This window comes from Tachypleus tridentatus, chromosome 1 (genome assembly GCF_004210375.1).
Source record: "Tachypleus tridentatus isolate NWPU-2018 chromosome 1, ASM421037v1, whole genome shotgun sequence".
NCBI classification, from domain to species: Eukaryota; Metazoa; Arthropoda; class Merostomata; order Xiphosura; family Limulidae; genus Tachypleus; species Tachypleus tridentatus.
This window is the reverse complement of record NC_134825.1, coordinates 83199276-83226896: the sequence shown is the minus strand read 5'-3', so window position 1 is coordinate 83226896 and position 27621 is coordinate 83199276. Positions and strand designations below refer to the sequence as shown.

Sequence of the window (27621 nt, the reverse complement as noted above, 5' to 3'; positions counted from 1 at the left end):
AAAAGCCAAACATAAGCCGGTTAAAATGGGAATAGTATTGTTGGGCAACAATGTATGAACATGACCATCAGCCTAAGATCAATATTGAAAGTAGCAATTTCAAAGGCACCAAGAGACATAAAAGATCATTTTTACACTGTGCGATTAACATAACATAATATTAAAGAGCAGCAAGGGACTTTTTGGTTTATCTGAGCTTCCCTATACACTAAACCATACTAAGCCTTAAAACACATCAAAGTCATCAAAACCCTTTTTGAGGAAGTTTTCCATATTCTCTATGGAAACAGAAAGACCTGCATAACAGAGCAGCTAAGACAACGACTCCAGGGACCTTTTGGTTTATTTTAGCTGTCTTATCTACTAAACCAAACTAAACCTTAAAAACAATTCAAGATCAACTCTTATTATTTAAATATTTATCAAGGTTTCCTTTAATCTCTTTTAAGTGAATTCCATCTATCACATCCGAAGGCAACTCATTCAAGAGGCAAATTACCCTGTTAGAAAAACAAAGCTGTTTTAGTTGAAGATTATTTCTTCCTGTTAACATTTGCATTTATTTTCCCTGGTGTTATCATTTTGACCGTTACATATGATAAAAAAGATATTGCATCAACACTATCAATTCCCTTACGAGTTTTAAACACTTCATTTAGATTTCCTGAAACTCTTCTTTTTTTCAAAAGAAAATTTCAGAGATTTCGATCTATCTTCATGCGAAAATTATTCTATTCCAGTTACCATCCTACTAGCTTTCCTGTAAACCATTTAAAAGAATTCAACGAACTTTCTAAGATAAGGAGCTCAAGACTGGACACTACTTAAAATGCAACCTAACCAGTGACCTATAAAATGGCATTAGAGTTTTATTCAATATATATCTTTAGATACAACCTAAAATCCTGTCACTAGCAACTACACATTGCTTGGATGGTTTACAAGGTTATTCAACCAAAACACAAAGATTTTTCCTTTCTGTAAGACTGCTAACGTTATTCCCATCAAAATCATGCTCATTACTTTGCATTCATTATTATTAAACTCCAACTGCCATTTATTTGTACAACACACTAAATAATCTAAACCTTTTAATAAAACATTTACATCCTTCTCAAATCTAGCGACACAAAAAAGTATATCATTGGCAAAGTTAAATAATCTGTTGACCATTATTTCACCTATGTCATTGATGTAAATCAAAAGTAGCAAAGGTAGTAGCACTAGTCCCTCTTAACATCAATCCAATTTGACTAAATTCCATTTATAACAACTCTCTGCTTTGTTTCATCCAGTCAGTTTTTTTTTTATGCAATGAGCCAACCTATCCTCCATATCTAAAGAGATAACTTTTCATCAAGTCTTTTATGTGGTACTTCGTAAAATGCATTCTGAAAATCCAGATACATCACATACACACGCATACCCCCACTTACATAAGCAGTGACTTCTTTAAAAATGTCAAAAGATTTTCCCCTAGTAAAACCATGTTGACTATCCAACCAAATATAGAACTTTATAAACTTACTTTGCAAAACGTCTTTATCAAATTTCAATTTTTTCTTCAGCGATTGATATAAGACTGATAGTTCTATAATTAGTGGCACCTACCTTGAAAATAAAAAAAGACTTGGGTATATGATTTATCTTTAAACTTCTCAATTTTTTCTTAAGAAGCTTAGAATTAATGTGGTCATCTTGGTCAACGCTGTTTCCATTTATCAACTGTTCAAGTTGAAATTTATTGCTTAAACCTTTATTATTTAAAATTGAAGAAAAAGTAAAATTTAATAACTCAACCATCCATTAGGTGTTAGACTTTTGGTATCATCCCTCTAACACCCTACTCTCATACTAACTCAGCCATCCATTAGGTGTTAGACTTTTGGTATCATCCCTCAAACACCCTACTCTCATACTAACATTTCCCTCATATTTAATTTATTTGAAGTAATCCTTACTATTTATTTTTGCATTTTCAGACAACCTTTCTTCATATAAGTTTTTGATTTGCTAATTTCCTGTTTGACAAACTCTTTGGGCTTTCTATATCCCCAAATAACTGATACTTGCAGTGAATTTAAACTTCTTATATTTACAGTGAACACTTTGTGATATAACCTGTTTTTTATTCGCATCCACCTTTTGGTCATTAAAGAACATTTAACAATTTATTTTTAATTTTTTCCATATTTAATCAGTATCGCCAACTAACTCAATCGCCAAATTATCAACACCTAATTTTTGTCTTACCTCTTCAAAATTTGTTATTATTTCTTATCTACACATACAACAAAAATATAATTATATAATTATAACATTATAAAATATATTTGAACAATGATCACTTGCACCCAAATAGATTCAACTTCATTCTCAGTGATTTAATAACTTCAACTTAAACAGGTTGTAATTCACGTTTTATATTTAAAAATAGGAGGAGTGAAATTCTTTTCTTCATAAACGTGGACATTTATCAATGATTCAGGTTTTCCATTATATCTCGACCAGCACTCCATAATCATTCATTTTATTTCTTATATTTTTAGCATTACTCTCTTTGTATACTGTATCCACAATATACTACTCACTACATCTTATTTAGTCTGACCTTTTCTGAACTTTTCCACTGTCTAATTCCAGTTTTAAGTTGTCCTTACAGTTAAGAGACCAGTTGAAACAAGCCAGCACCTAATTTATTTAAGTATAAACCATTGATCTCACAAATCCAACTAACCAACCTGCTCTTTTTTACGTATTAACTTAAGTCTTCATTATGACACAGTTTGCTTAAACGTACTTATTTTACGTTTTATAGTGTGCGATTAACTCTCACTATTACCAAATTTGCTTAAATGCGGTAATTTCAGGTTTAAATGTAATATTTTAGGTTTAGGACTAAATAATTAGACACTAATTTTAATTTTTCTATATTATTCACTGCAATTAACTGCAGTAAGTTTATGTTTTAGCATGACTTTTAAAATTTAATAATTTGTTCTTTATGTTTAGGTATAACCTTTAGGTTTACAAGATAAATACAAAATCGGGAATTTAAAATCCTGTAAATAAGGATTGTAAAAAGTAAGAAAACAAGGTTGGAGATACCGTAGACAAACGTTACTTACTTAGACTAAAAATCCTTATTTTGATTCCACCACATGCAATTCTAGGTAACAGCATGTAGCCAAAATATGTATTTGTAGTTTGAGTGAATAATGTCTACAGTACCTCCAGCCTTGTTTCCTAAGTTTTCTTATGATCCCTAGTAGCAGGTTTTTAAATTTTCAATTTTATATTGCTCTAGTTTGCTTGTTTTTTATGATTAATTACTTGATATGGATTATTTGATATGGTAACAAAGGATTACTTGGTATGGTAACTAACGTTTTACGTTCAAATGACAACGAACTTGGTACCTGTTACGGTTCATGATTACTTACTGTAGTTATTAACTATTTGATCACACCAGTTCGTGATGTAAAATGTTACGTTACATTTCGATATTGTAATGGAGATTTGTTTGAGAACGAAGTGAGCATTTACAGTTTCTGTGTAACTAAATTATTTATATATAACGCATATCATTGGGCAAATACATACCTAAGCTAAGATACAACCGCAACTAGCCATAGATAATTTCCATAAGAAAAACAGCCTTTTCAAGTAAAACAAATACGTCTAAAACATGGCTTTAAAGAAATATTCGTGTTCATAAAGTAATTTTTTACGAATGTATGTAATAAACGTTAATATTATGTGCATTAATCTTTTTTACTTTTTCTCTTCATACATAAATAGGGGTTGGCTCCCTACAGATAAATATTGTACAGTGTACAAGGGATTGAATATCTTACCTGTTACAATCATCTAACGTTCTTCTATTATTCGCTGGTAATTCCTGTTTCAACCTTTACTTAAACTTTTTAAAGAACACCAGGTATTTGTAAGAAAGCTGTTTACTTCAAGAAGTAATAATGACATTGTTTACATTAGAATTATAATAATTTTTTTTATGTAAAATACAGAAGAAACATATCAACTTTTCAATACCCCTAGGACCTTCGCAATATCTTGTTTAGTATCCTACAAAAGGCTTTTGTTGTAGGCTGGAAATAAAATAACGACAACAACGAGAAGAAATACAAATGGACCGTTTCGGGTTTCTGTTCCTTGTAAGCCTAACATTTGTGATTTGTATTGCATTTTTATGTGTCTGCAGCATTAGTAACCAAGGTTTTAAAGCGTTGTTTGAGCTGAATATTTACTGTTTATGGTGCTTTTTGACCAAACTTTCTACTAGAGTTTTGTGCAAGTTCTTCCTGTCCTTATTAAGAATCACTGTGTTGGTTCATGATACATCACCCTCTTATTGTATACAAGGTGTCGTGAGCACTGGATATAGGAGATGTGGTAGACATATTATTATGCACTGTTATTTACTGTCATTTCAAAGTTTTTATTGATAATTGATGTAAATATAATAGTTTTATGTTTAAATATGACTGTGTGTTATTGTTTTAAGTGACTGTTTGCGACCTGGGAGGACACTGGTGTCCAAATGATTGTCATTACTAGACTCTCTGTGTTTCACTCTGTTAAATTATTCTGAAATGTAAATAAAAAGATGTAATTGTATAAGCTTAAATGTGACATTTTATTTTTAATTTCGCGCAAAGCTACAAGAGGGCTATCTGTGCTAGCCGTCGCTAATTTAGAGGGAATTCATCGCTACCTACCGCTAACTTTGGGGCTATTCTGTTTCCAACGAATAGTGGGATTGACAGTCACATTATAACGCCCTACGGATGTGACATTTAATTTTTACGTATAACCGCAAGTAACTTAAATGGCTACATAATTTAAACATTACACTATACGATTTGACGTAATCTGTATAATCGAATATTTACCTTTCATATTTCGATACGCCACAATAAGTTATAATATTCTTTATATTCGAAGTATAAAGTAATTACGTGACCGAGTACCTGGCCAACGCCAACGAGTTGAAGGGAAGAAATTTTGAAGAAATAATGATGGTTTATAGCTGTTAAATTACGCCATGAAAACAAACGAGGAGTCGTGGTTTGCCTGTATAAGCAAAAAAATTGCTTTTACTACAGGAAGATCATACATTTTCGCAACTACCAACATAAAATAACCCTATACAACAACAACAATCAGGATACAAGACTACCATATTGTAAACTCTAAGGAAAGGCTTTATTTAATCATATTAAGTCTCCCACTGGTATAGCGGTAAGTCTACGGATTTACAACGCTAAAATCAGGGGTTCGATTTACTTCGGTAGACTCAGCAAATAGCCCGATGTGGCTTTGCTATAACAAAACATACACACATGCACATTTAATCATATTATATACAAAGAAACATGTTCTCTGGCGAATGTTGGGCATTTCTCTATTTCTAGAAATAAAGAAACGTGTATTCCATAGTAATTTTGGGTTCTACTTTGAGATGCGTTTCAGAAAATATTTTACCTTTGACCAGTTCGGAGAAACTTTTGAGCAAGTGATTATGTAAGGTGGCAACTTTTATAGAAGGTGACATGGTTTGTACGGCACCTAAAACAAACTACTTTATCAATATGTACCCTCGAAGATCATGTCTTGTTAGCGGAAAGGAAATCATTCACAATCGTAACCTTAAAAAGAAGAGTGAAGAATAAATAGTTGTTCACGTTTGGAATAACTGTTGATTATGTGGGTATGTTTATATGTATATATATAACCTGCTTATTAATAATAAAAGGTTATCCTTCATTTTCAGAGATTGATGAGGGAAGGATTACGTGCTGGTTGAATAGTGTTGAAATGATAGTTTCCTTGTAAATACTGGGTTCTTAAGACAGCTCTGTATTCGCCAAAATCCGATAACCATAGAAGGCAGACTTCCAAGAAATCGGGTTAAGGAAGCTCGTGCGAACAGAGAAGTGGTCTGACGTGACGAGAACTAGCCAGAGGCTACAGGTTTTTAAAAGTTCGAAACAGAACAGTAAACAGTGCATCTCTAATGACAACCAGAGTCTAAAAATAATCATGGATTTGTTCGTGAATGTATAACTTATAGGTCGGTAGGTTTTGCTACTCTGCACAAGATATTGTATAATATCTAGTTTTAAACCAGTGGTTCACATGACAATGTATAATATTAGTTAGGTCAGTGGTAAGTTTACGGACTTACAACGCTGAAATTTATGGATCGATCCTCCGTGATGGACAGAGCGCAAACAGCATTTTATATAGCTTTGCTCTAGAACGTAAACACTGTATAGTTAAAAAACACAAACAACAAAAAACACTTATACTTAGCTATGGTAATGCTGTGCATTAATGTTTAGTTTGTTACTAAGCTTTATAGCAATATTAAATAAATAGACATTTGATTCTAATTAAAACATTAATACCATGCTTTGATATAAGACACAATATAGTGAAATATACTGTTATATTTTTAAAGAAGTCATTGCATATTTAGTTTTGTAATTGTATAATATTACATCTGATTTAATAAAGCTGTTTGTTCAACTGTATTCCTGCAGAGTAACATATTCCCTTTCAATATCGTTATGGTTAGAGCCTTTAGGACCACAGAGGGTTAATATTAATTTAAAATCAACTAAATAATAATTAAAATGAAGCAACCGTAAAGGTTATTGACCATGATGACAAATAATATGCCATCGCCCCAAACTTACTTTTAATACTTAATGACACATTTGGTTTGAATATTAAAATGTATTTTAGTATTTGAAATATGGTCGTGCATTATTTGTTACGTTTATGTATGCACGTTTGTAATTTAACTGTTTTCCTGTTTGTCTAAGACTGGTCTTTCATGTGTAAATATTTCCTTCTTAGCTTTTACATGTCTCTGTACGTTTAAATATGTGTGATCCCGTACCTTTAAATGCTTTTGTACTATGTTCTATATGATATGTAACAAGTATTGCTTAAATATTAATTATTATGCCATCTTATATATATCTAATTTATATTATCAAAATAACTGGGATAGCACACTTTGAAAAAATGTGTATTTCACCATTGAAGCAACATTTTTAGGTCTACGTTGAGCATCCGTTAGAATCCAAATTTTGTCATTATTAGTGTACATCTTACGGAATAGAAACTTTAAAGCTAATGAAATTTTGAATTTTGTTCCTTCTGTCACTAAAACAGTCTTCCAAAGTGTCCCATATCAGTTCAGTTGGATTAAAGTAATATTTTAGGACTGCCCTAAGCAGATTCTGGGAATTACTCGCTTCCAACTGCTGTTTAGTACTACATGCAATACATAACGAGTTTTTTGTGGTGTCTATGGACATAGTACGTTACTACCCACAAAGTAACACAGCTCTCCTGTGGCTCAGCGATAAATTTCAGAGCTTATAACGCCTAAAACGTGGTTCGATACCAGCAGAGAATACAGTACAGATGACCCATTGTATGGATTTTTGTTTTAGAAATACGCTCACACTCACATATACAAAACACAAAGCCACATTACGACAATGCTACTTTATATATTACCAATGAATCTAAACAAGATATGATAGGTCAACACCGTGATATTACACCAATAAATCTTCACAGGAGCGACACACAATCATACCTAAAGTAACTTTCTGGTTCTCCTCAAACATAGATTCCTATATATACATATATTGGATACAAAATAAAATAATTAGCGGAACTCATCGCTTTTTCCTAGTTTCAAAAATTATAGGAAAATGAGAACTGACATCTATCTTTTTTGTTTGTCATGAGTGAATTATGGGTGAAATCCAACATGAAAAAGTAGATACACTGAACTGCTTTCACAAGATCTAATTGAACTCCTGAGTTATAGATTTAATGGTAGATGTGTAGTATAACTAAATATGACTTTGTACGTTTGAAAATAGGCTTTTGTCTGAAAAAATAAAATAGTCTTTTATATTTAGGCATGATTCTGTTGTTTAAAGTTACAGAAAAAAAAATCTAAGTATTAGTAGTAACCTACTTTAATTTACAATTCACTTTTTGAAAGAAAAATCGTCTTAAACACATGTTCTAAATAAACTTTAATGACGATTAATTTTGAGTTGTAAGTCTAAACTATATTTAAGGTTTCATCAAATGTTACCCAGATGTTTGTTTTTGAATTTCGCGCAAAGCTACTCAAGGGCTATCTGCGCAAACCGTCCCTAATTTAGCAGTGTCAGACTAGAGGAAAGACAGCTAGTCATCACAACTCACCGCCAACTCTTGAACTACTCTTTTTACCAACGAATAGTGGGATTGACCGTCACATTATGAAACGCTCCCACGGCTGAAAGTGCGAGCATGTTTGGTGTGACGAGGATTTGAACCCGCGAATTAAGGGTCGAGTGCCTTAAAATCTGGCCATGCCAGGCCCTTGAATTCAATAAATGCAAAAATATGTTATCTCCGTATCGAACACAATATAACTATAAATGTTTATAACATAACCAAACAAAAATTGCAGATTTTAAGCATATTAAAATTATTCTTTTGATGCTATATTAGGCAATTACTTGAAAGTAACTAGTAGTTCTTTAACCAAACTTGGTGGATTTGTGAATTAATTTGTGTTAAACATATTACAAAATTTGATTTTATAAGTGAAAATTGTGAACATTAACTCTACGTTAATTTTGTGGTATTGATATAACTTTCGAAATTAAAAGCCTTAAAAATAGGATTATCCAAAATTCCCATTTTGACATCAAAACCTCTTAACTTAGTCCTTTTATCTCCCTCCTGGGCCTGGCATGGCCAAGCGCGTAAAGCGTGCGGCTCGTAATCCGAGGGTCGCGGGTTCGCGCCCGCGTCGCGCTAAATATGCTCGCCCTCCCAGCCGTGGGGGCGTATAATGTGACGGTCAATCCCACTATTCGTTGGTAAAAGAGTAGCCCAAGAGTTGGCGGTGGATGGTGATGACTAGCTGCTTTCCCTCTAGTCTTACACTGCTAAATTAGGGACGGCTAGCACAAATAGCCCTCGAGTAGCTTTGTGCGAAATTCCAAAACAAAACAAACAAACAATCTCCCTCCTTCTCACCGTTAAAATCTTAAGAAATAATTCTGTGAAAGAATTTGTTCTTGACTGTAAAAAATGTGATTTTAATTACTCTTAAAAAGAGCTTTGCTCCTCTCTTTGATTATCTGCTTGTTTGAATTTCGCGCAAAGCTACATGAGAAATATCTGCACTAGCCGTCCCTACTTCAGCAGTGAAAGACTGAAGGGAAGGCAGAAATACATCACACTCTTAGTTCACTTTTTTACCAACCAATTGAACGTCACATTATAACGCTCCACGGCTAAAAGGACGAGCTTGTTTGATAGGCTAGGGATTCAAACCCGCGACCGCAAGTCGAGCGCTCTTACCAACTGGCCATGCTGGGACATCTTAGTTATAATATAATGTGATATTAATTGCGCCTATAAAACGCTCAGCTTTGCTTTTATTGTTAAAGAAAAGGACGTTAATTACTATATCCAAATGCCTAGTTTTGTTTTTATTGCAAAATAACTGGATGTTAATTACTTTTATAAACGCTTAACAAAAACAATATACAAATGTAGGAAAGTTTTGCAACATCAGCTATTGAACTGCACTGTTTTTTTCGCATAAAATTAATTACTTTTCTAGGTTTAAGTTAACTTTTATTTTCAAGCATGACCCTCCTTCATCAAAGGGCTTGAACATGGAGCAAAGTGAAATACAGGCCCACTTAGAAGTATCAAGCACTGCCAGATGGCTCTGTTAGACGACGATAAGAAAATATACACGACCCGATCTTGGAAACAAGGAGCCGACCCTATTACAATTCAGATAATTTTAAAACTTTTTTTCGTGATTGCGAAAAATATTTCATGCAAACATATAGTCTTGAAGACTGTTCATGACTATTATGAAGTAGTTAACCTCTCATTCCCGACGTTCTTCATGCTAAATTACCGTGAAGAAAAATAAAAAATCGAGCCCTATAAATAAAGTCCTAGTGTTCATGATAACATTATATTTGTCTGAACCTAATAGTTAAACCTTCAGTCTTTTAGTGTATTAAAATATACTGTAAAAAAGAGACCCGAGTATTAGCAATACGAATTTTATTCTACAATATATACTACTAGTACTCGGAAAGTTCGCTGTCATGAAAAATGTACAAAATAAACAGTCCATTAAACGTTAAAAAGAAGGTGTTATACATAAAAACCATTCCTGTTTTCTGAAAATCCTATACGATATAAATGAGCATATAATATAGAAGCTTATTTTGCATTGATTCTGTGAGAACGTAAGTTAATAAAAGAAAATCAAGTGCTCATCATTAAGTTTGTAGAGGGAGTGTCATTTCAGCATTACGTTTATAGCGGGAGTGTTGTCACGACGTAAATTTTTTAAAGAAATTGTCGTTTCAGCATTAACTTTATAGCGGGAGTGTTGTCTCAAAATTAAGTTTATAAAGGGAGTGTTGTCTCAGCATTAAGTTTATAAAGGAAGTGTTGTCTCAACATTAAGCTTATAAAGGGAGTGTTGTCTCAACATTAAGATTATAAAGGGAGTGTTGTCTCAGCATTAAGTTTATAAAGGAAGTGTTGTCTCAGCATTAAGATTATAAAGGAAGTGTTGTCTCAGCATTAAGATTATAAAGGAAGTGTTGTCTCAGCAGTAACTTTATAAAGGGAGTGTTGTCTGAATATTAAGCTTATAAAGGGAGTGTTGTCTCAGCATTAAGTTTATAAAGGAAGTGTTGTCTCAGCATTAAGTTTATAAAGGAAGTGTTGTCTCAGCATTAAGTTTATAAAGGAAGTGTTGTCTCAGCATTAAGTTTATAAAGGAATTGTTGTCTCAATATAAAGCTTATAAAGGGAGTGTTGTATTAACATTAAGTTTATAATGGAGTGTTGTCTCAATATTAAGCTTATAAAGGGAATGTTGTCTAAACATTAAAGATATTTTTACCTAATGGAAATATTTTTTTCTATGTTCGGGACAGTTTAATTCAAAACTTACTGAGGTAAAAGTTACACGAGAGCTATCCGCGCTAGCGGTCCCAAATTTATCAGAGTAAGACTAGAGAAAAGGTGATCACCATCCACCGCCAACTCTTTCGATACTCTTTTACCAACGAATAGCGGGATTGACAGCCGTTATAATGCTCCGATGGCTGATAGAGCGAGAATGTTTAGTGAAACGGGGATTTGAACCCGCGACCCTAACTGCTTGGCCATGCCGGGTCTGCCAAGAGCATCATTTGTTTTTGTAAATATTGTCACATGTTAATCGATTAAAATAAATTTGAAATAAAGCCGCGTCAATCCAAGAATAATAATAAAAAACAAGGAAACGCGGTAATTTCAATATTATTAGCGTTTATACACATCCGAAATATTAAAAACAGTTACTTTGTTCAACTTAAAAGTTTTATTGGGATAACAATGATAAAAACGCATAAAGATGAATTATAAGGTTCTCTAAAATAAAGTCCAATAAAAGTATACTTTTGGAAGATCTATCTGCCTTCTTTCCTAATTTTGAACTACAAACTAACAAGGAAGCTGCTATTCAGCAGTATTCTACTACCCATCCTAAATGATTGACTGTTACTATTGTAACAGATTTTCAGCTAAAAGCGCGGGAACTATTTTTTTGATACCATATGGATTTGAACCCGGTTTAACAGCTTCAAAATCTAATGTTTTACCTCATGGACAATCAACGTCCCAACTAGTAAACACTCAATCAACTCTGATTTTGATTATTAAACGGTTATTTTTCTCCTTCGATTGTACAAACTTCATTAATATTTCAATGTTATTCAGTTGGTTCGCGGTACGTTTATAGACTTACAATGCTGAAATGCTGGGTTCAGTTACCCGCGGTGGGCAGAGCGCCGTTAGCTTACTGTATAGATTCGTGATAAATAACACCAACTAATGTATTTAGCTGTTAATATACTCTACTTGTAAAGAATAACATATCGAAGAGACTAAAGACCTCAGATTATGGTTTATTCTCCAAAATTCACATCTTTAAAAACCACACTAACGGTAAATACTGTTAAGTGTTATAAGGAATGTTTTCAAGTTTATATATGTGTGCTCAAACAATATAATTACCTTAACCTTAACTCATTTGTTTCCAATTTTGAGCATGAATAAATAATAGTGTTCATACACAACCAAAATATTAAAAAACTATTACCTTTTTTAAATTTATAAGTGTCATTAGGCAGCAATAATGAAAACGCATGAATTATAATTTGAGATAAAGTTTTGCGTTATAATGTTTTCATGGATATTGTATGTTGCTATCTTATTCATCGTTTTACTGGAAATTTTGCATTATTATAAAGACAATTATTTTCAAGTTTGATCGTTTCTATGATATTTATTTCCTCAGATTCAAAATAATAACATCAATAACCATTATTAAAGGCCTGACATGGCCTGGTGGTTAGGGCGCCAAACTCGAAATTTGTGAAGAAGCATCAATACATCTTCCTGTTTAGGATTCTCGATATTTGTAAATACAGATAACCCTTTGATAGACAAACAAATTAGGTCGAAACGTTGTTCGCTCTTCTATGTAAAGTGTTTTCTCAGCCCAAACGAGAGTGGGTTTCTCGTCATCACTGATCACAAATTGAGAGTTTTGCTTGATAAAAATTTTGATAATTAAAGCCGATACTGGACTGCGACGTTTGCTTAAAGCATTTTTGCTAATTTTCCTCACCAGGAGATAGCTATCTTCATATTCGTTCCCCTTCTGATTTCCCAGACTAGAAGTCTTCGTATTAGTTGTAGTTATTCTCAGACAAAGAGGCTGGAAACTACGGAGGTGGACGTCTCCATTCTTCTAACATGATGTTGGGAGTTTTAATAAAGGTTGAGCCCTTCTGTGAGATTGGACATACAGATGTTGACATCAAGTTTATATCGTTACACTATCTTGCCTTATGATAAATTGGAGTGTGAAAGAGCTTTGGCGCAACTATTTGTCCTTGTATTTTTAAACCTCATTGCAGCATTCTCTGACCAATCCTTGATGGCACCTCTTAATCGATCACTTGATAGCCCCTTGTAATGAATTTTGAAGGTCTTCCCATTTTCCTACCTTTACTATCAATCGACCAGTCCGTTAAATGAAGAAATCTGAGATGAAGCTTTTCCCGCTCCGACATTTTCCCAAACCGCCCCCATACTGGCTCCACCCACTATTCCTGCTCTTCCTCGCACTCAGTCGATGAAACAGTTTGTCATTAACAGAGGACCGAACTGTGCGTAGTGCGCGTGCTTGACAGGACTATTTGCACGAGTTTCTTGTAAGTTCGTTCTCTAACTTGCACACGTTAGTTCTGTAGACCAAGGAGTGCTGAGTAGTTAGAAGGAGTGTTTGAGAATCGCCGGGAAACTTGAACACCTCTCCGCTGTCGTAAACCCAATAAAAAGAAGGGAATGGAGGTGTAGACTTGCTAGTGTTCAAAGAATAGAGCAGTGAAAAACATTTTTTTTATTCTTTTGGCAAGCACGAAAACACAGGAGAACAGAGAAAAGGAAGCAAGTGCAACAGCACGTGCTTGTCTGTTTTTTTTTCGTGTGTATTTAGAAAATCAACAACATACGTGGACTAACATTTTGTGCTGGAACTGTATTTTTTAGTTCAGGTGAGTTTTAAAGTAATAGTCATTACATAAAATTTCAGTGTTACAAGTGGTAAGTGGATTGTCAGTGTCCATATTAGTTTCCAGAATTTTTGATGAAAAAAAAAGAAATTACTTAAACATTATGCAATTTAATTTTAGACAATTTATGCGTTTTAAGTTTATTTGACCATATATATTTCAAAACAGAATTTAAATTTAGTAAAATGTTTTGCATCTGTTTACATGTTCACAATATTTAATCTATCGGCATTTTTATCTATTGCTTTTATTTATCTTTTTAATACAACACATAAAGTGATATAGTTTCGCAAAGAAATTTTAATCCACTCAAGATTTTTGTCAATTAAACGCGAATTATTTCACGATCGCTTGATATATGTAAATCAGTCTGACATAGTAGCAAGCTAAAAGCCAATCAGCTATCAGTTGTCAGTTGTAAACACTTCTATCACATTAGTTGGTAATAATACTTGATCAGGTCAGTGGGTCATGGTCAGCTCAAATTACTTCACACACGAGTTTTGTTTGTTTTTGAAATTCACACAAAGTTACTCGAGGACTATCTGTGCTATTTCCCTATAATTTAGCAAAAAATGGAGGGGAAACGTCTAGTTAATACCATCCGCTGTCAACTGTTGAACTACTATTTCACCGACAAAAAATGGGATTGACCACCATATCATAACGCTTCCATTACTGAAAAGGCGAGCATATTTAGTGAAGGATTCGAACTTACAGCCTGTAGGTTGCAAATGTAGCATCGTAAGTACCAGGCTATTACAAGCTCTCTTATAGTGTAACAATATAGATAGATAGATATAACGCGGGTCAGTATATGGTCATCAGCAGGATGCAGCTTTCTAAGCTAGGACAGCAAAACGTTCTATATATATATATACATGCATAAATACTCGGGCCAGTAGCTATTGGTCAGTGAAAAACAAAACGTTTCTATCAGAGTGATCGCTATTAGTGCTCAATATTGATATATGTATTACACGTCAGAAGTTGATAGTTATTCAAATTTTCAAGACTCCTAAAAATTTACTGACTTTTGTTTTGTTTAATAAATGGCCAAAATTTTTGAGGAGATTGAGTGTAAGTCATCTCTACAGGGGACGGAAGTGAGGTGCCGCTCACCTTCACGGGACATCTGCCCACCAGATGTCGTAGCGCAACAAACATGTTTAAATTTTGAAGATTCTCCCCATGTCTCCTTTCCTCTTGTCTGTTCGTCCTTTCTTCTTTGTTACTGAACCTTATAGGAAGATAGGCTTGTCTTGAACTTGGCCTTGACAATTTTTTTTCCACTGAGGAAATGCTCTAGTTTTTTACTTTGTTAAATGGCCGTCAAAATTACACAAGCGAGAAGTGGAGGGAAGAGAATCATGAGCTTAGATTTATAAGTTATGTGTAGATATATTATAAGACGTTTCATTTCATGAAAAGTTGACAAGTTAGATACAAGCAAGTTATTACTTTTACTATTCCCCAACCTCTGACTTTATTGATGTGATATCGTACTAAATTTTTTGAAAAATGCAGTTTGTTCTGGAATTTCGCGCAAAACTACACGAGGGCTATCTGCGCTAGCCGTCCCTAATTTAGCAGTATAAGACGAGAGGGAAGGCAGCTAGTCATCACCACCCACCGCAAACTCTTGGGCTACTCTTTTATCAACGAATAGTGGGATTGACCGTCACATTATAACTCCCCCACGGCTGAAAGGGTGAGCATGTTTGGTGTGAGGGGGATTCGAATCCGCGACCCTCGGATTACGAGTCAAACGCCTTAACCCACCTGCCATGCCGGGCCGAAAGATGCAGTGAGGCAGTTATTGAAGACTGATCTCCATCAGTAATATTTAATGTATTTTGGAAAAAACACACAAGGTGTGAGTTATCTATCTGAGGGATAGTGAGAGTTTAAAACGTAGAGCGTAACAGATTAAAGGTATAATAAGTATGTATCCAAGTTTCTTTGGATACGTCTAAGAGATGAAAAGAAACATATTGGAAATTAAACCTACAAAATAATGACAAATCACATTTAAAAATTGATCATTAATATTATTTTCAACATTTATATTCCAGATATGACATTCTTTACTCAGGACTAAAGTAAAACTCAGGTTATTTAGTAGCATTATACACCACACTACATTTGGTTGGCTTTAATATCCATGCAGGCGATTGTACTGTGATTGTCACTTGCAAAAAATACAATAAAAACATAGTGCACAATTGTGAATGTAAATTGTAAACCTTCTAGTTCTTATGTGCAAATGTTAGTAAATAATTATAGAGGCTGAGTCAATTCTGTTAAAACGATGTTGGACCTCGTCACTTCATTACAATTTATATCGTCACGTTCGGCTGTACTCTTCACAATAGACCTGATGCGTAATTTCTACTGCATAAAGTTCCGTCGTAATATTGTCATGTCCAAAGCACAACAATACTTTCTGAATGCTGTTCATAATTCATCTAGTTAGTATATTGGGATGACAGGTTCCAAGAGCTCCCTTCAATGGTTTGATCACACATAAATCTGCCCGCCTGTGTGTCTTCCCATGGAATAGCATGAATAATTTGTTTCATTCTCCAGCTGCTTTAGGTATGCGACTGGTTAAACAGATATGTCGTAAGAACATCTTGTGTATACGTGACTTATGTTACTTTCCAGACAGAGACCTTTCTTGATTATGTTGCGTATTGTTGTTTGGGACACATAGATGGCTTTTGCCACTGACCTTTGTCTTCATGTATTCTAACCCGTTACAAAATACCACACTTGCTTACCATAACTAGGGAATATTTATCACAGGGGTTATTTCTGGATGTCTTGGAGTCGTGAAGTTGATTCATATTACTTTGTTTTCCAATACCATTAAGTACAAAAGGTATTCTCGTCTTGAAAACCTTAAACCCACGCTATGAACATATCTTCGTGGTTTGAGGGTATGAATATTTCTCTTCGGAAAAAATTGCTGCAAATCATTCCAAACGATAGTGAAATAACACTACATACAAAACACCAAACAAAGTCAAAATACATATCTTGTATATTCAGTTCTGTCGTTACTTTACATCCGCTGTGGTTGTCACCAGACTTGCTGGTTCGACTAGTAAAAGCTGTTTCAATATAAAGTGCTTAACTCTACGTAAAACTATGTTGAAAAGAGCAGTTAATTATTAATATTTTTATAAAAGCGGAAATACAAGATGATTTTCAAATATAAATTAACGTAAAACACTGGCTATAGCATATTATCATCGGGTTAAACTATTATTGTAATTAGTAACCTAAACTTTCCACAAATATAAGATATACGAAAGAACTAGAATATAGCCAGTCAAAAATGACGGGACTATTATCACCACCTCATCCCATGGTATGCCATAACCAAATACATTTCATAGTTAACTGAAATAAATTTTACAAGATCAGGCTTGACCAATAAAGAGGTAGAAAAGAGCAGTCGACGCAGTCAAATATCGACAAATTCCTTTGAGATCCAATCAAAATTAAGATCACTCGTGAAATGAATTCGTGGCGTATTCATAGAATGATTATTAGTAAAAATCGTTTAAATTAACAACTTCTAATACATAAAAACGCCAGATCGTTTTGTTAACATTACGTTCCAACGTAGGATGTTATATCATGTTGCTTAGCAACAAAAAGTATAACCTAATATTGTTATTAGTCTATGTACTGAAAGTATAAAATGAAATGTATAGACCCCAAAACTGGAAAAATATTTCTTGATTTATTAAATTAGAGTTTCTATTGAATAAATAGGTTTGTTTTTTGTCAAACGTGTTAGTGATATAGCAGAAAGTATCTTAACACATTGGCTCCCAAGCCTATTTTGCCGATACCTTCCAGGGTTGGGAAAAGAAATGTGGTCCTGATGTCCCACTCTCATTTGTAGCCGTTGTGCCCCTTTTTAAAAAGAAATAGAGCATGACTCACTGGTGGGTCGTGTGGGAGCCAAAGTATTAATTCAATAACGATTGAAATTTAAATAGGTATTTGCACTTTCATGATATATTTTATGCACTTGGCTCTAGGCTAGGTGGTCCCACACTACGTCTTTAGGCTTATTACACCAGCCTTCATTACACTTATAAGATTTCATGGCATATCCTCTAACGGCTCCCTTGAACACCCTTTACTAAAATTGTAATGGGCATACAGCATTTTAACAACATATCTGGATAAATGCATTTTGTCTTTTATGACTCCTTGTTTCTCGAGAGATCAAGAGTGACGTGACGTGACACACACTGGTTTTTATAAAGGTTATGTATACATATTTTCTTTCCTTATTGAGAAGTATGTATAATTTATCACACTTATTCTTTGCTTCGTTATTTTGAAGTTGCCAACATTTGATAACGTTGCCAGAATGAATGATAAACTTTACAAAATAATATACTGACCTAGTTGTATTCTGAAGAAAACACTAGGTATGTCAAATTGTAATGAATATCATAAGAAAACATTAGGTATGTCAAATTGTAATGAATATAATAAGAAAACACTAGGTATGTCAAATTGTAATGAATATCATAAGAAAACACTAGGTATGTCAAATTGTAATAAATATCATAAGAAAACATTAGGTATGTCAAATTGTAATGAAAAGTTAACCCCTTTACTCTCACATGTAGTAAACAATGCAAATAAGGCCTGTAGAAATACTTGTCACTGCCCTAATTAATAACTGAAATAGAAGCAGAAGTGATTTCTCGTAACATTTCTTACTTTCATTCGTCAGTAACTGTTTTCGTCAGTTACATTAACCTTTTTAGTATTCTTATGTTAATTCGTTTGTTGAGATAACATTATGATAATTTATTCTACTAAATTTATGTTGTTGTTAAAATGTTTTGTTTTATACGAATTTGCAAGTCTAGAATAGCTAGTAAGTGACGAACAATAAGTTATATTTGCACTGTTCGATTACGAAGCTACTGCGTTTACGTCTTAATTTAAAAAATTTAAATTTAGAAGAATACGCTCATTTTAAAAGTGCGAAAAAACCGACTTACATAGGCTTCTAAAGGTCGAAATTTGCATATAAAATTTTAAGACTTTCTACCAGAGGGAGTTTAGGCAGAATAATGGAGATCACGGCTGTATTATTCACGGATTCACGCATTTTATTTGGTTTTGAGATGCCATCTGGAGCTCAAGAACTTCACACGAAATCTAGAATATCGAACGACCTGAAACTTTGAAAATAAAGTTAATATTCTGAGGGCTTGCAACTTTGTGTTTTGTTGTTTTCAAACAAATCTCTTTAGTGTTCTTAACACTCCTACGAAAAGTGGGGCCTGATTTCATTTCATTAAATGAAATGGCAATTTCATTTAAATACAAAATCCTTAGCCTAATATTAATAACCTTTCAAGTTGCTCTGGGGCCTATTAGGCCCCACTTTTCGTAGGAGTGTTAAACATATACAAACATTTTTCTTTATTGTTATGCACTAGAACATTTAACATAGTCAAACTATTATAGTTTTTTAAGTTCATTGCAATGCAATTGGTGTTTTACATTTAAGAAATATTTAAATTTGTAAAATTTTCCACTGATTTCAGATCATACCAATTCTTAGATTTTCAATGCCACCACACTCTTTAACGGGCACCCAATGCTCCGTTTCTTCAGGCTGCATTTAGAATTAACAAGCCAACTAGGAAGCTATGACTCATAACTAACGTCTGTTTTAATATAGAATATAAAACAATCTGTTATTTTACTGTTCTTTCACACACTCATAAGCTCCATTTTTAATTGTATCTCTGCCAGTTGGTGTCGCCAATTCTCTGACTCAAATGATTAAAGCACAGGGTCTATTTTTGATCGTTGAATACAAGTTCACGGTAAAATTTTGTTGAAAATTTAATCAGGATTTTTTTACTAACATTTGAACTGGGATTAGGTGTTTACTTTTTTATAAAATGAATCTGAGTCACGCTTTGCTACAATAACCTGGAAGTAATTCCAAGTGTAACACGTGTTTAGAGATAATCCTTCTTAGCTTCGACTTCATGGTAAGCACGTTCCGTTCAAACAATAAAAAGGAACTCATTCGTTATTTAACTGCGTGAACTTAGGCCAAAGTGCATGTTGCTTCAAAGCTCAATAATAAGAAAGTAAGTGCTTAACATATACGCAGAAGTTAAGGTCACCAAAATATGACTCAAGTAGGTGAGAATAACTTTAATTATTTGTTCAAAATTTCGCGAAAAAGTACACGAGCTCCACCGGCGAATGGCCATCGCTAATTTTCAAGAATATGTGGAAAGTAATTGGTCAACAGCATTAACTGCCCACTGTCAGACTTCTTTTATTTGATTTGATAATGGAATTTTATAATTAGTGTAGCGCAATTGCGGTTTAAAGTTGTGAGGCGCATTCTTGCAGCAATAGGACTCGAACTCTGAATCCTCACATGCACAGTCCGAGAAAATTAACCATTAGACTATGCTCGACCCCAGAAATAGTTTTAAGAGAAGTAACTGAAGTTTAGAAAATTACTTGCTATTATTGTAGTACTTTCTTTAATGTAATGCTAGAAAATAGGCTATATGCTCTCTGCTCATTGTAGAAAATTAAATCCCGAATTTTAGGGTTTTGAGTCCGTAAGCTTGCTGCTGATTCTCCATAGAATATAAATCTACATTATGTGACTGTTGTGCAACGCACGAAGTTAATATCCATAAGTTTCAGAAACACCTGCTTATACTGTTCTGTTTTATTCTAGAAGATGAAATGATATTCTTTCACACGCACCATTACATCGTGAATGTAAGAAAAACTATTTTTTAACAAGAATTGTACATTGAAGATTAGACTACAATTTTGGCTTTTTATATTAGTATTGCTTTCTACCTGGTCAAGGCTAACGACGATAGTTACCGATGAGAGTGATATGTAAGGAAGCCAATAACCTTTGATAGTCAAGAATTTAACTGAAAGAAGAGATGCCAAAAAGACTGCGAATAAATTTTCCTTGTCACTCATTAGTATCAAAATAAGACCACGTGTTACCTATAAAATTAACTTTAGTATGCATATCGTACAATAAATTATTCTATTTTGTAGCCTCTTGTGTAATATGGCTCTACTATTGAAGCTCTTATTCTGCTAAGGTAAAACTTTCGAAACAAACGTAACAGTAAGGAGTTTTGATTTCAATATCAGGCTTGATTATTCTATTCACTCAATAAAGTTTGTTTTTAGTGCTCTTAGCTATGTATTATTTCAGTTGAAGGACACTTAATTTTGATGGTTTAATTTTTAAGAATCAGTTGTGATTTTTAATAGAATTAAGGTTATATCAATTTCATCTGCGAATGGCATTAAAAGAAGAAAAAAACACGAAATACAAGTGGAGAACAAACATGTTTGTATGTATTCTGTACCATTATACGTTCATAAGGCGGTAATATCTATGATAGGATGACCAGAGGACGATCCTCATATAATCAAAGGTCAGAAAAATCCCTGATGAACATAGTCTTCTTTTGTTGTTGTTGGTAAAATTTAATATCAGCTCACTGCTCTTTTAGGATAAGCACTAGAGAAATCCCATGAGCTAAAAATCAAATTTTACTTACAATGATAAATAGTTTTAAGAACATTTCAGTTATTACTGTAATAATTAACACAAAAATACAAATACAATTAAAGCTGTTAAATATATAAGCACCTTGAACAATTAGTACTGACCTTGTTAGATTAAAGAGAAATTACTCCAAGGTATGATAAATTTAGGAATGCTTTTGTATTCTGTGGTAAGCTACAATTTTATCTGATAAAGCCTGCTTTCTAACGCTAAATACGCTATGAATATTGTGATATACATATTAAAGAACATTTTATAATTCTATAGTTGATTAAAGCAAGTTACTACGGATACTACGATGTGCCTATTGAAAAATGTTTTGAAACAGACCAAACAGAACACTTTGAGTTTTATCGTGTATTATAGCCTCAACTATTTAAGTACGTTTTAAGCAGGTGGTTTAAGTTGGGTAACCTGACTTTTGTGCTTTAAAGAGGAAGTTTAAGCTGAATACTTTGGGTCTTTATGTTTAAACACGTAGTTTAAGCAGACTATTCTGGATCTTATGTTTTAAACAGACAGTTTAAGCTGGATATTCAGTATCTAGCATTTGAAATAGATAGCTTAAACTTGGTACTATGGGTTTTGTGTTTTAAACAGGTAATGTTTGCTGGGCACCATAGTCTCGTGTTTGCAACAGGTTGTTTAAGCTGAATACTTTGGATCTTTTGTTTCAAACAGATGATTTAAGCAGAGTACTTTTGATCTTGTGTTTTATGATTTAAGCTGGGTACTCAGTGTCTCAGGTTTTAAACAGGTAGTTTAACTTAAGCAATCTAGTTTCTTTTCTTCTAAACAGGTAGTTTAATTTGGATACTCTGGGTTTTATGTTTTAAAAAGGTAGATTAAGTTAGGTATTCTGGTTTTTGTGTTTTAATCAGATAGGTTAAGTTGGGTACTCTTGGTCTTGTATTTTATGGTTTAAGCTGAGTATTCCATGTTTTGTGTATTAAACAGGAAGTATTAGCTGAGTACTCTGGGGCTTGTGTTTTAAGCAATGTTGCAAGCATGCTAACCATTACACTTTAATTTTTTTTTCAGCAATATATTTTAAAAAAGTCACTAAGCAGGACTTTTATGATCTTGTAGTATCATAAATTGTTATATGTTTAAAAATGTTTAACAGGAATCTCCGGATCTTATGTCTTACTTTCTTGCCAGAATTTTTTCACAACAAGGACCAAGAAACTACTTTTGTTCTTGTAATATCTTAGAGCGTTATCTGCTTAAGAAGGATTTTAATGGATATAAACAACACAGGATATTCTGAGTCTTCATGTGTATTAAAGCTTTTATCTATTCAGATATGTTTTATGATGTATTGATTCAGCAGGACACTACGTGTTGTATTTTAAAGCGTCATATCTTTCGTAATATTTTATGGTACATCGACTACGTAGGGCATTTGGGTCTTGTTTTTACTTCAAATGATATAAGTTCAAGAATGTGTAATATATTGACTAGATAGAGTGCTCTGAATCTTTGTCTTAAAGAGCTATCTGTCTAGGAATGCTGTCTGTTAGTCGATTAAGATGGCGTTCCGAGTCTTGTGTTAAGTTCTCAAGCGTTATCAGTTCACTAACATTATACAATAAATTGACATAGTAGGAAGTTCTGGATGTTGCACCTTAACATTTATCTGTTCAGGAATGTTGTGTAACAGTAAAACTGAGCAGGACACTCTGGGTTTGTTGTGACATAGCGTTTTGGCCTTACGACATAAAACTTTACTACCAATGTTTTGTAATAGTTAGACCAAGCGGTAAACACCTAGTCTAATAGTATCTTACTTAAATTGATATCTATTCAGAAGTACATAATGACACGTGGACTAACTGGAGAACCTTGTTAGTGAAAGCGGTATCTATTCAATAATTGTGGTCTAAATATAGTCATATCTTAGAGTGTTAACCAGTCAACACTGTTTAAAAGAAAAACATGCAAACTCTTTGTCCTTACTGCGTTATATGTACAGGATTTAAAAACCCACACATAACAGGTATAGTAAGAAGAACAAGTTTAATTTTGAGACATTACTTGATTTGTTAATGAATATTCTGTAAAAGTGGATCCCACTTGGCAGATCTAATATTCGTAACAAAAATTTCGTTTTTCTGTAAATGTCTTATTTCACTTTTTTGTTTGTTTATTGCGTATTTCAAGTTAAACGTTCGTGAATAAGTGTATTTTCTGGGTGAGGTCTGGTGTGGCTTACCGTTTCAAATCCTTCTATTCCACTGGAGTATCCCCAAGGTTAGCTATTGCTGTGAACTAGTTGCCTTTTGTTATATTGACTATTAGCTCAAATTTAGGGACGACTGATTTTTTGTCTTGGCTTTTTTATATTCTGTCACCGGTATCTCAGAGAACAAACTATCTGTAACTCGCATGGTCAGTTGGAAAGGAATTCATATATCTGATATCAATTTAGAACAAATAGGCATGGGAAGAAGTCCAGTCGTAGTTAATAGACATATTCATTCAATGTTTACAAGGTTAGGTTTGGGTGTTCCTCAAGAACCATATAAATTATGTTTTGTTTTTTGTGACGCTTGATCGTCCATACTGTGAGAATAAACTTGACTTGTGGATATGTGTATAATTCAGTGGTTCGATTTAAACCTAGAATTAACTTCCTTTATGGTAGCAAATTTATGCAACTGTTGTTGTTCTTTTCTTCGAACACTGACATCCATATTTTTAACTTAACTTCTGAAATTTCTTTGACAGCCTACTGAAACTTTAGAATAAATTCAAATAAATACACAATATTTAGTGTACGAGTTCCGCTGATTCCAAGTGAAGAGAACTCCCAAGTGTCAAGGCCCGGTATGGCCAAGCGTGTTAAGGCGTGCGACTCGTAATCTGAGGGTCGCGGGTTCGCATCCCCATCGCGCCAAACATGCTCGCCTTCCCAGCCGTGGGGGCGTTATAATGTGACTGTCAATCCCACTATTCGTTGGTAAAAGAGTAGCCCAAGAGTTAGCGGAGGGTGGTGATGACTAGCTGCTTTCCTTCTAGTCTTACACTACTAAATTAGGAACGGCTAGCACAGATATCCCTCGAGTAGCTTTGTGCGAAATTCAAAAAACAAACAAACAAAACTCCCAAGTGTACTGGAACTAAAATAAACTAATGTAGAAAAATGATCAAATAGCCTTTGTACTCACTGTAATTATTGTCAATCCAAAGAATAACTGGGTTGGAACATATTGCATTATAATTACGAAGTTTAACAGACCACCTGTGCACATATTGTCTTATTATGAAGTTTAAAAGACCATCTTGTGTTATTATGAAGTTTAAATCAATTCAAGTGGATGGATGAACCTCACATTATTTCTGAACATTTATGATCGTTTTCAAGAGCTCTTGTAAATAGATGTATCTTATTTTAAAACACAAACTAATAATCTAATTAATGACTCCTGTCGAAGAGCCCGGTGTTTGTGTTCAGAAAATTACAGTGCTAATATAACGTGTTTAATATCTGTTCATTGAATTTTCAAAAGGTGTGTTATTTGAAGCATGTATTCAACATATATATACATAAGGTAAAATATTTATTGACATCAAAGTAAACAATAATATAAAAAAATGGAAATGTATATGATGTCGGTTAGTATTTGTTTCTTTTTAATTTCGCGCAAAGATACAAGAGGGCTATCTGCGCTCGGCGTTCCTACTTTAGCAGTGTAAGACTAGAGGGAAGGTAGCTAGTTATCACCACCCACCGCCAACACTTGAGCTACTCTTTTACCAAGGAATAGTGGGATTGACCCTTACATTTTAACGCCACCACGGCTGAAAAGGCGAGCATGTTTGGTGTGACGGAGATGCGAACTCGTGACCTTCTGATTACGAGTCGCACGCCTTAACTCACCTGGCCATACCGTGCCTCAGAATGTAAAGAAAATCTTCAATTCAAAGGTCAGGTAGGAAGAAAAGATATCTACTGAAATAAAAGAAAAAAACTTTTATATTAAAAAAAACTAAAATGAGTAAACTGTGTTCTGTGTTCAGGGAAACAGAAATGCTAATTACTGAAAACCACGTGTTTCGATTTTAGTTCAGGGAGACAGAAATGCTATTTACTGAAACGAAAACCACGTGTTTAGATTTTAGTTCAGGGAGACAGAAATGCCATTTGCTGAAACGAAAAACATGTGTTTAAATTTTAATTCAAGAAGACAGAAATTCTATTTACTGAAACGAAAAGAAGCGTTTTTTTTTAATTTTAAGAAAGAAATGTTAGTTTGCTGAAACGAAAGAAAAAGGTAAAACTGAAGACTGCAAGAAACAAAAAATAAAGATTTTCGTGAGGCAGAGGACGGGGAAAAGAAGTTTAGAGAGTTTTTTAATGGGGAAACAGTTATTATACATTTTGACGTTAAGGGTTAATATCTTAAAATTTTTAAAAACTGAAAAATGTAACTTTGGGATTTTTTATGATTAGGAAGAAAAAAGAATATAAATGATAGCAAATAAAAGTTGCCATTTCGGGTCTGGAGGTTTCTTCAGTATGAATAAGTAAATAAAAAAGCAGCAAAAAATCGTCCATCTTTAGATCTCTTTGAACACAGCGCAAGTTATAGGAACAATGTGCGTGAATATGTCGGTACTTTGTAATCTTTAAAACCTTTGTTGATTTAGGCATGTGTTTAACAATACCAGAAACTTCTTCCACTATATCAGTCCTTAAAATGTTGTTAATTAAATATTACTTACATTATTAATTCAACGTGGATCATTATTCTATCTGTAGTAATTGAAAAAAACAATCCGATAACTTTCATTAATCTACTCAGAACTTGTTTTAACAAAAAAAAAAGTCTTGCGACTGCAAGAGGTTGGTTCCTTATAGACATGTACTTGTCCATGCATATGGTTGCCTGGAAAAGAACGCCAACCCCACTTTGGAAAACCAAAAGTGGCTACCAATTCTTCAGGCTATTTATACCCATAACTTCCTGTCTTACACACTCGGTATAACGACCCCACGAACAGTTCAGATATTACAGAGTTCATCTTGAGGTGAAGGTATGTTTTTACACGTGTTTTTGAATAGGACTATAAGGCAACATCGGAGAAAAAGAAGGTTCTTCATCATCGACAACTAAACACAGATACAAATCCTAGCAAGCATAAATCTCGCAGAGTTCAAAAGCATTTGGTCTAAACCGCTAAAGTGTCACTTGATTGCGCACTGTGGATAATAACTCATTGGGAAACGTTGTCGTTGTTTGAGAGAATTAAAATAATACCTTACAAGACAGATTGATTCTACTGCTCGTTAAACTGAATGTTATCTATTACTGATTTTGCTGTAATGAACACGTCTGTTATAAACCAGCTATTGGGTCATTAGCTAATTACTGCATGTGTTTCCTAGGAGTTTATTTCAGATGAAATGTTTAATAAAAAGTACCAATCATAGCTCGCTAAAATAACAGTTTCAACAAGAAAGTAGGCAGCAGCTAAAAATCTATACAAAATTGTAGTTTAAAACATTACCATTTGCAAACGTTGCATTATAATCTTTATACCCGATTGTAATTTATTTCTCAACTAGCAGACATAATATTCCTTTACAAAATGCTAAAATATCAGAGTTACTGTTCTAATATGACATCCTGGGAAATCGAAGTTTGTGTTATTTGACGTTAAAGAATGTTTTCTTAAGAAATTTTTCGGCGATAAAATTTCGTTACGTGGTGGTACATTTAGTTTAGTTTAACAGCATAAAATTTTGTTACGTTTTACTTAGTGTTCCAGTATGACGAACTTGGAATTTATCGTTATTGTCTAGACAACTTTAGACAACCTTTTTCGATATGGTAACACTTTCTATTTTGTGAAGTAGAGCATGTGACCTCTCTTAAACCACTAGTGTCACCAGACGTACAGCAGGGGATCATCAAATTCACACCCGATGTTCCCCAGCAGTACGCATGGTTAGTTATATTGCAGACCTGAGAGTTGCCACAAGAGTTTCTGAAGAGATTCCCAACTAATAAACTCTTATCTACTGACAAAGTACTCAGACCACGTGACCTCTATGTGACTCCCATGACGTCGCCTCTTCTGAGCTTCCAGGAATCCTGGACTGGGGCTCTGCGTCATCATAGCTGATGCTGCCGTTTTGGTAATCTTTAAAGATGTGTTTATAGCACACACATGTAACTTTAGTGCCTTTTTGGTAATACGTAAAGATATGTTTATAGCCCACACATGTAACTTTAGTGCCTTTTTGGTAATACGTAAAGATATGTT

The 27621-nt window shown here is 33.8% G+C and overlaps 1 protein-coding gene across 3 annotated transcripts in view; it reads left to right on the top strand.

The window, feature by feature from the left end:
• The window catches only part of LOC143253854 (fibroblast growth factor receptor 4-like), a 140610-nt gene that overhangs the window by 42362 nt on the left and 70627 nt on the right, over nt 1-27621 (top strand). Inside the window, exons 1-2 of one of the 3 annotated variants that reach the window (XM_076508310.1) lie at nt 13384-13703; nt 25001-27493. The exons of 1 other annotated variant lie outside the window; for it this stretch is intronic. The gene's annotated coding sequence lies outside the window, so the exon portion shown is untranslated. Of the gene's footprint in view, nt 1-13311; nt 13704-25000; nt 27494-27621 lie in introns of those variants that run through there. One more of the 3 variants, XM_076508300.1, reaches the window with a different exon arrangement.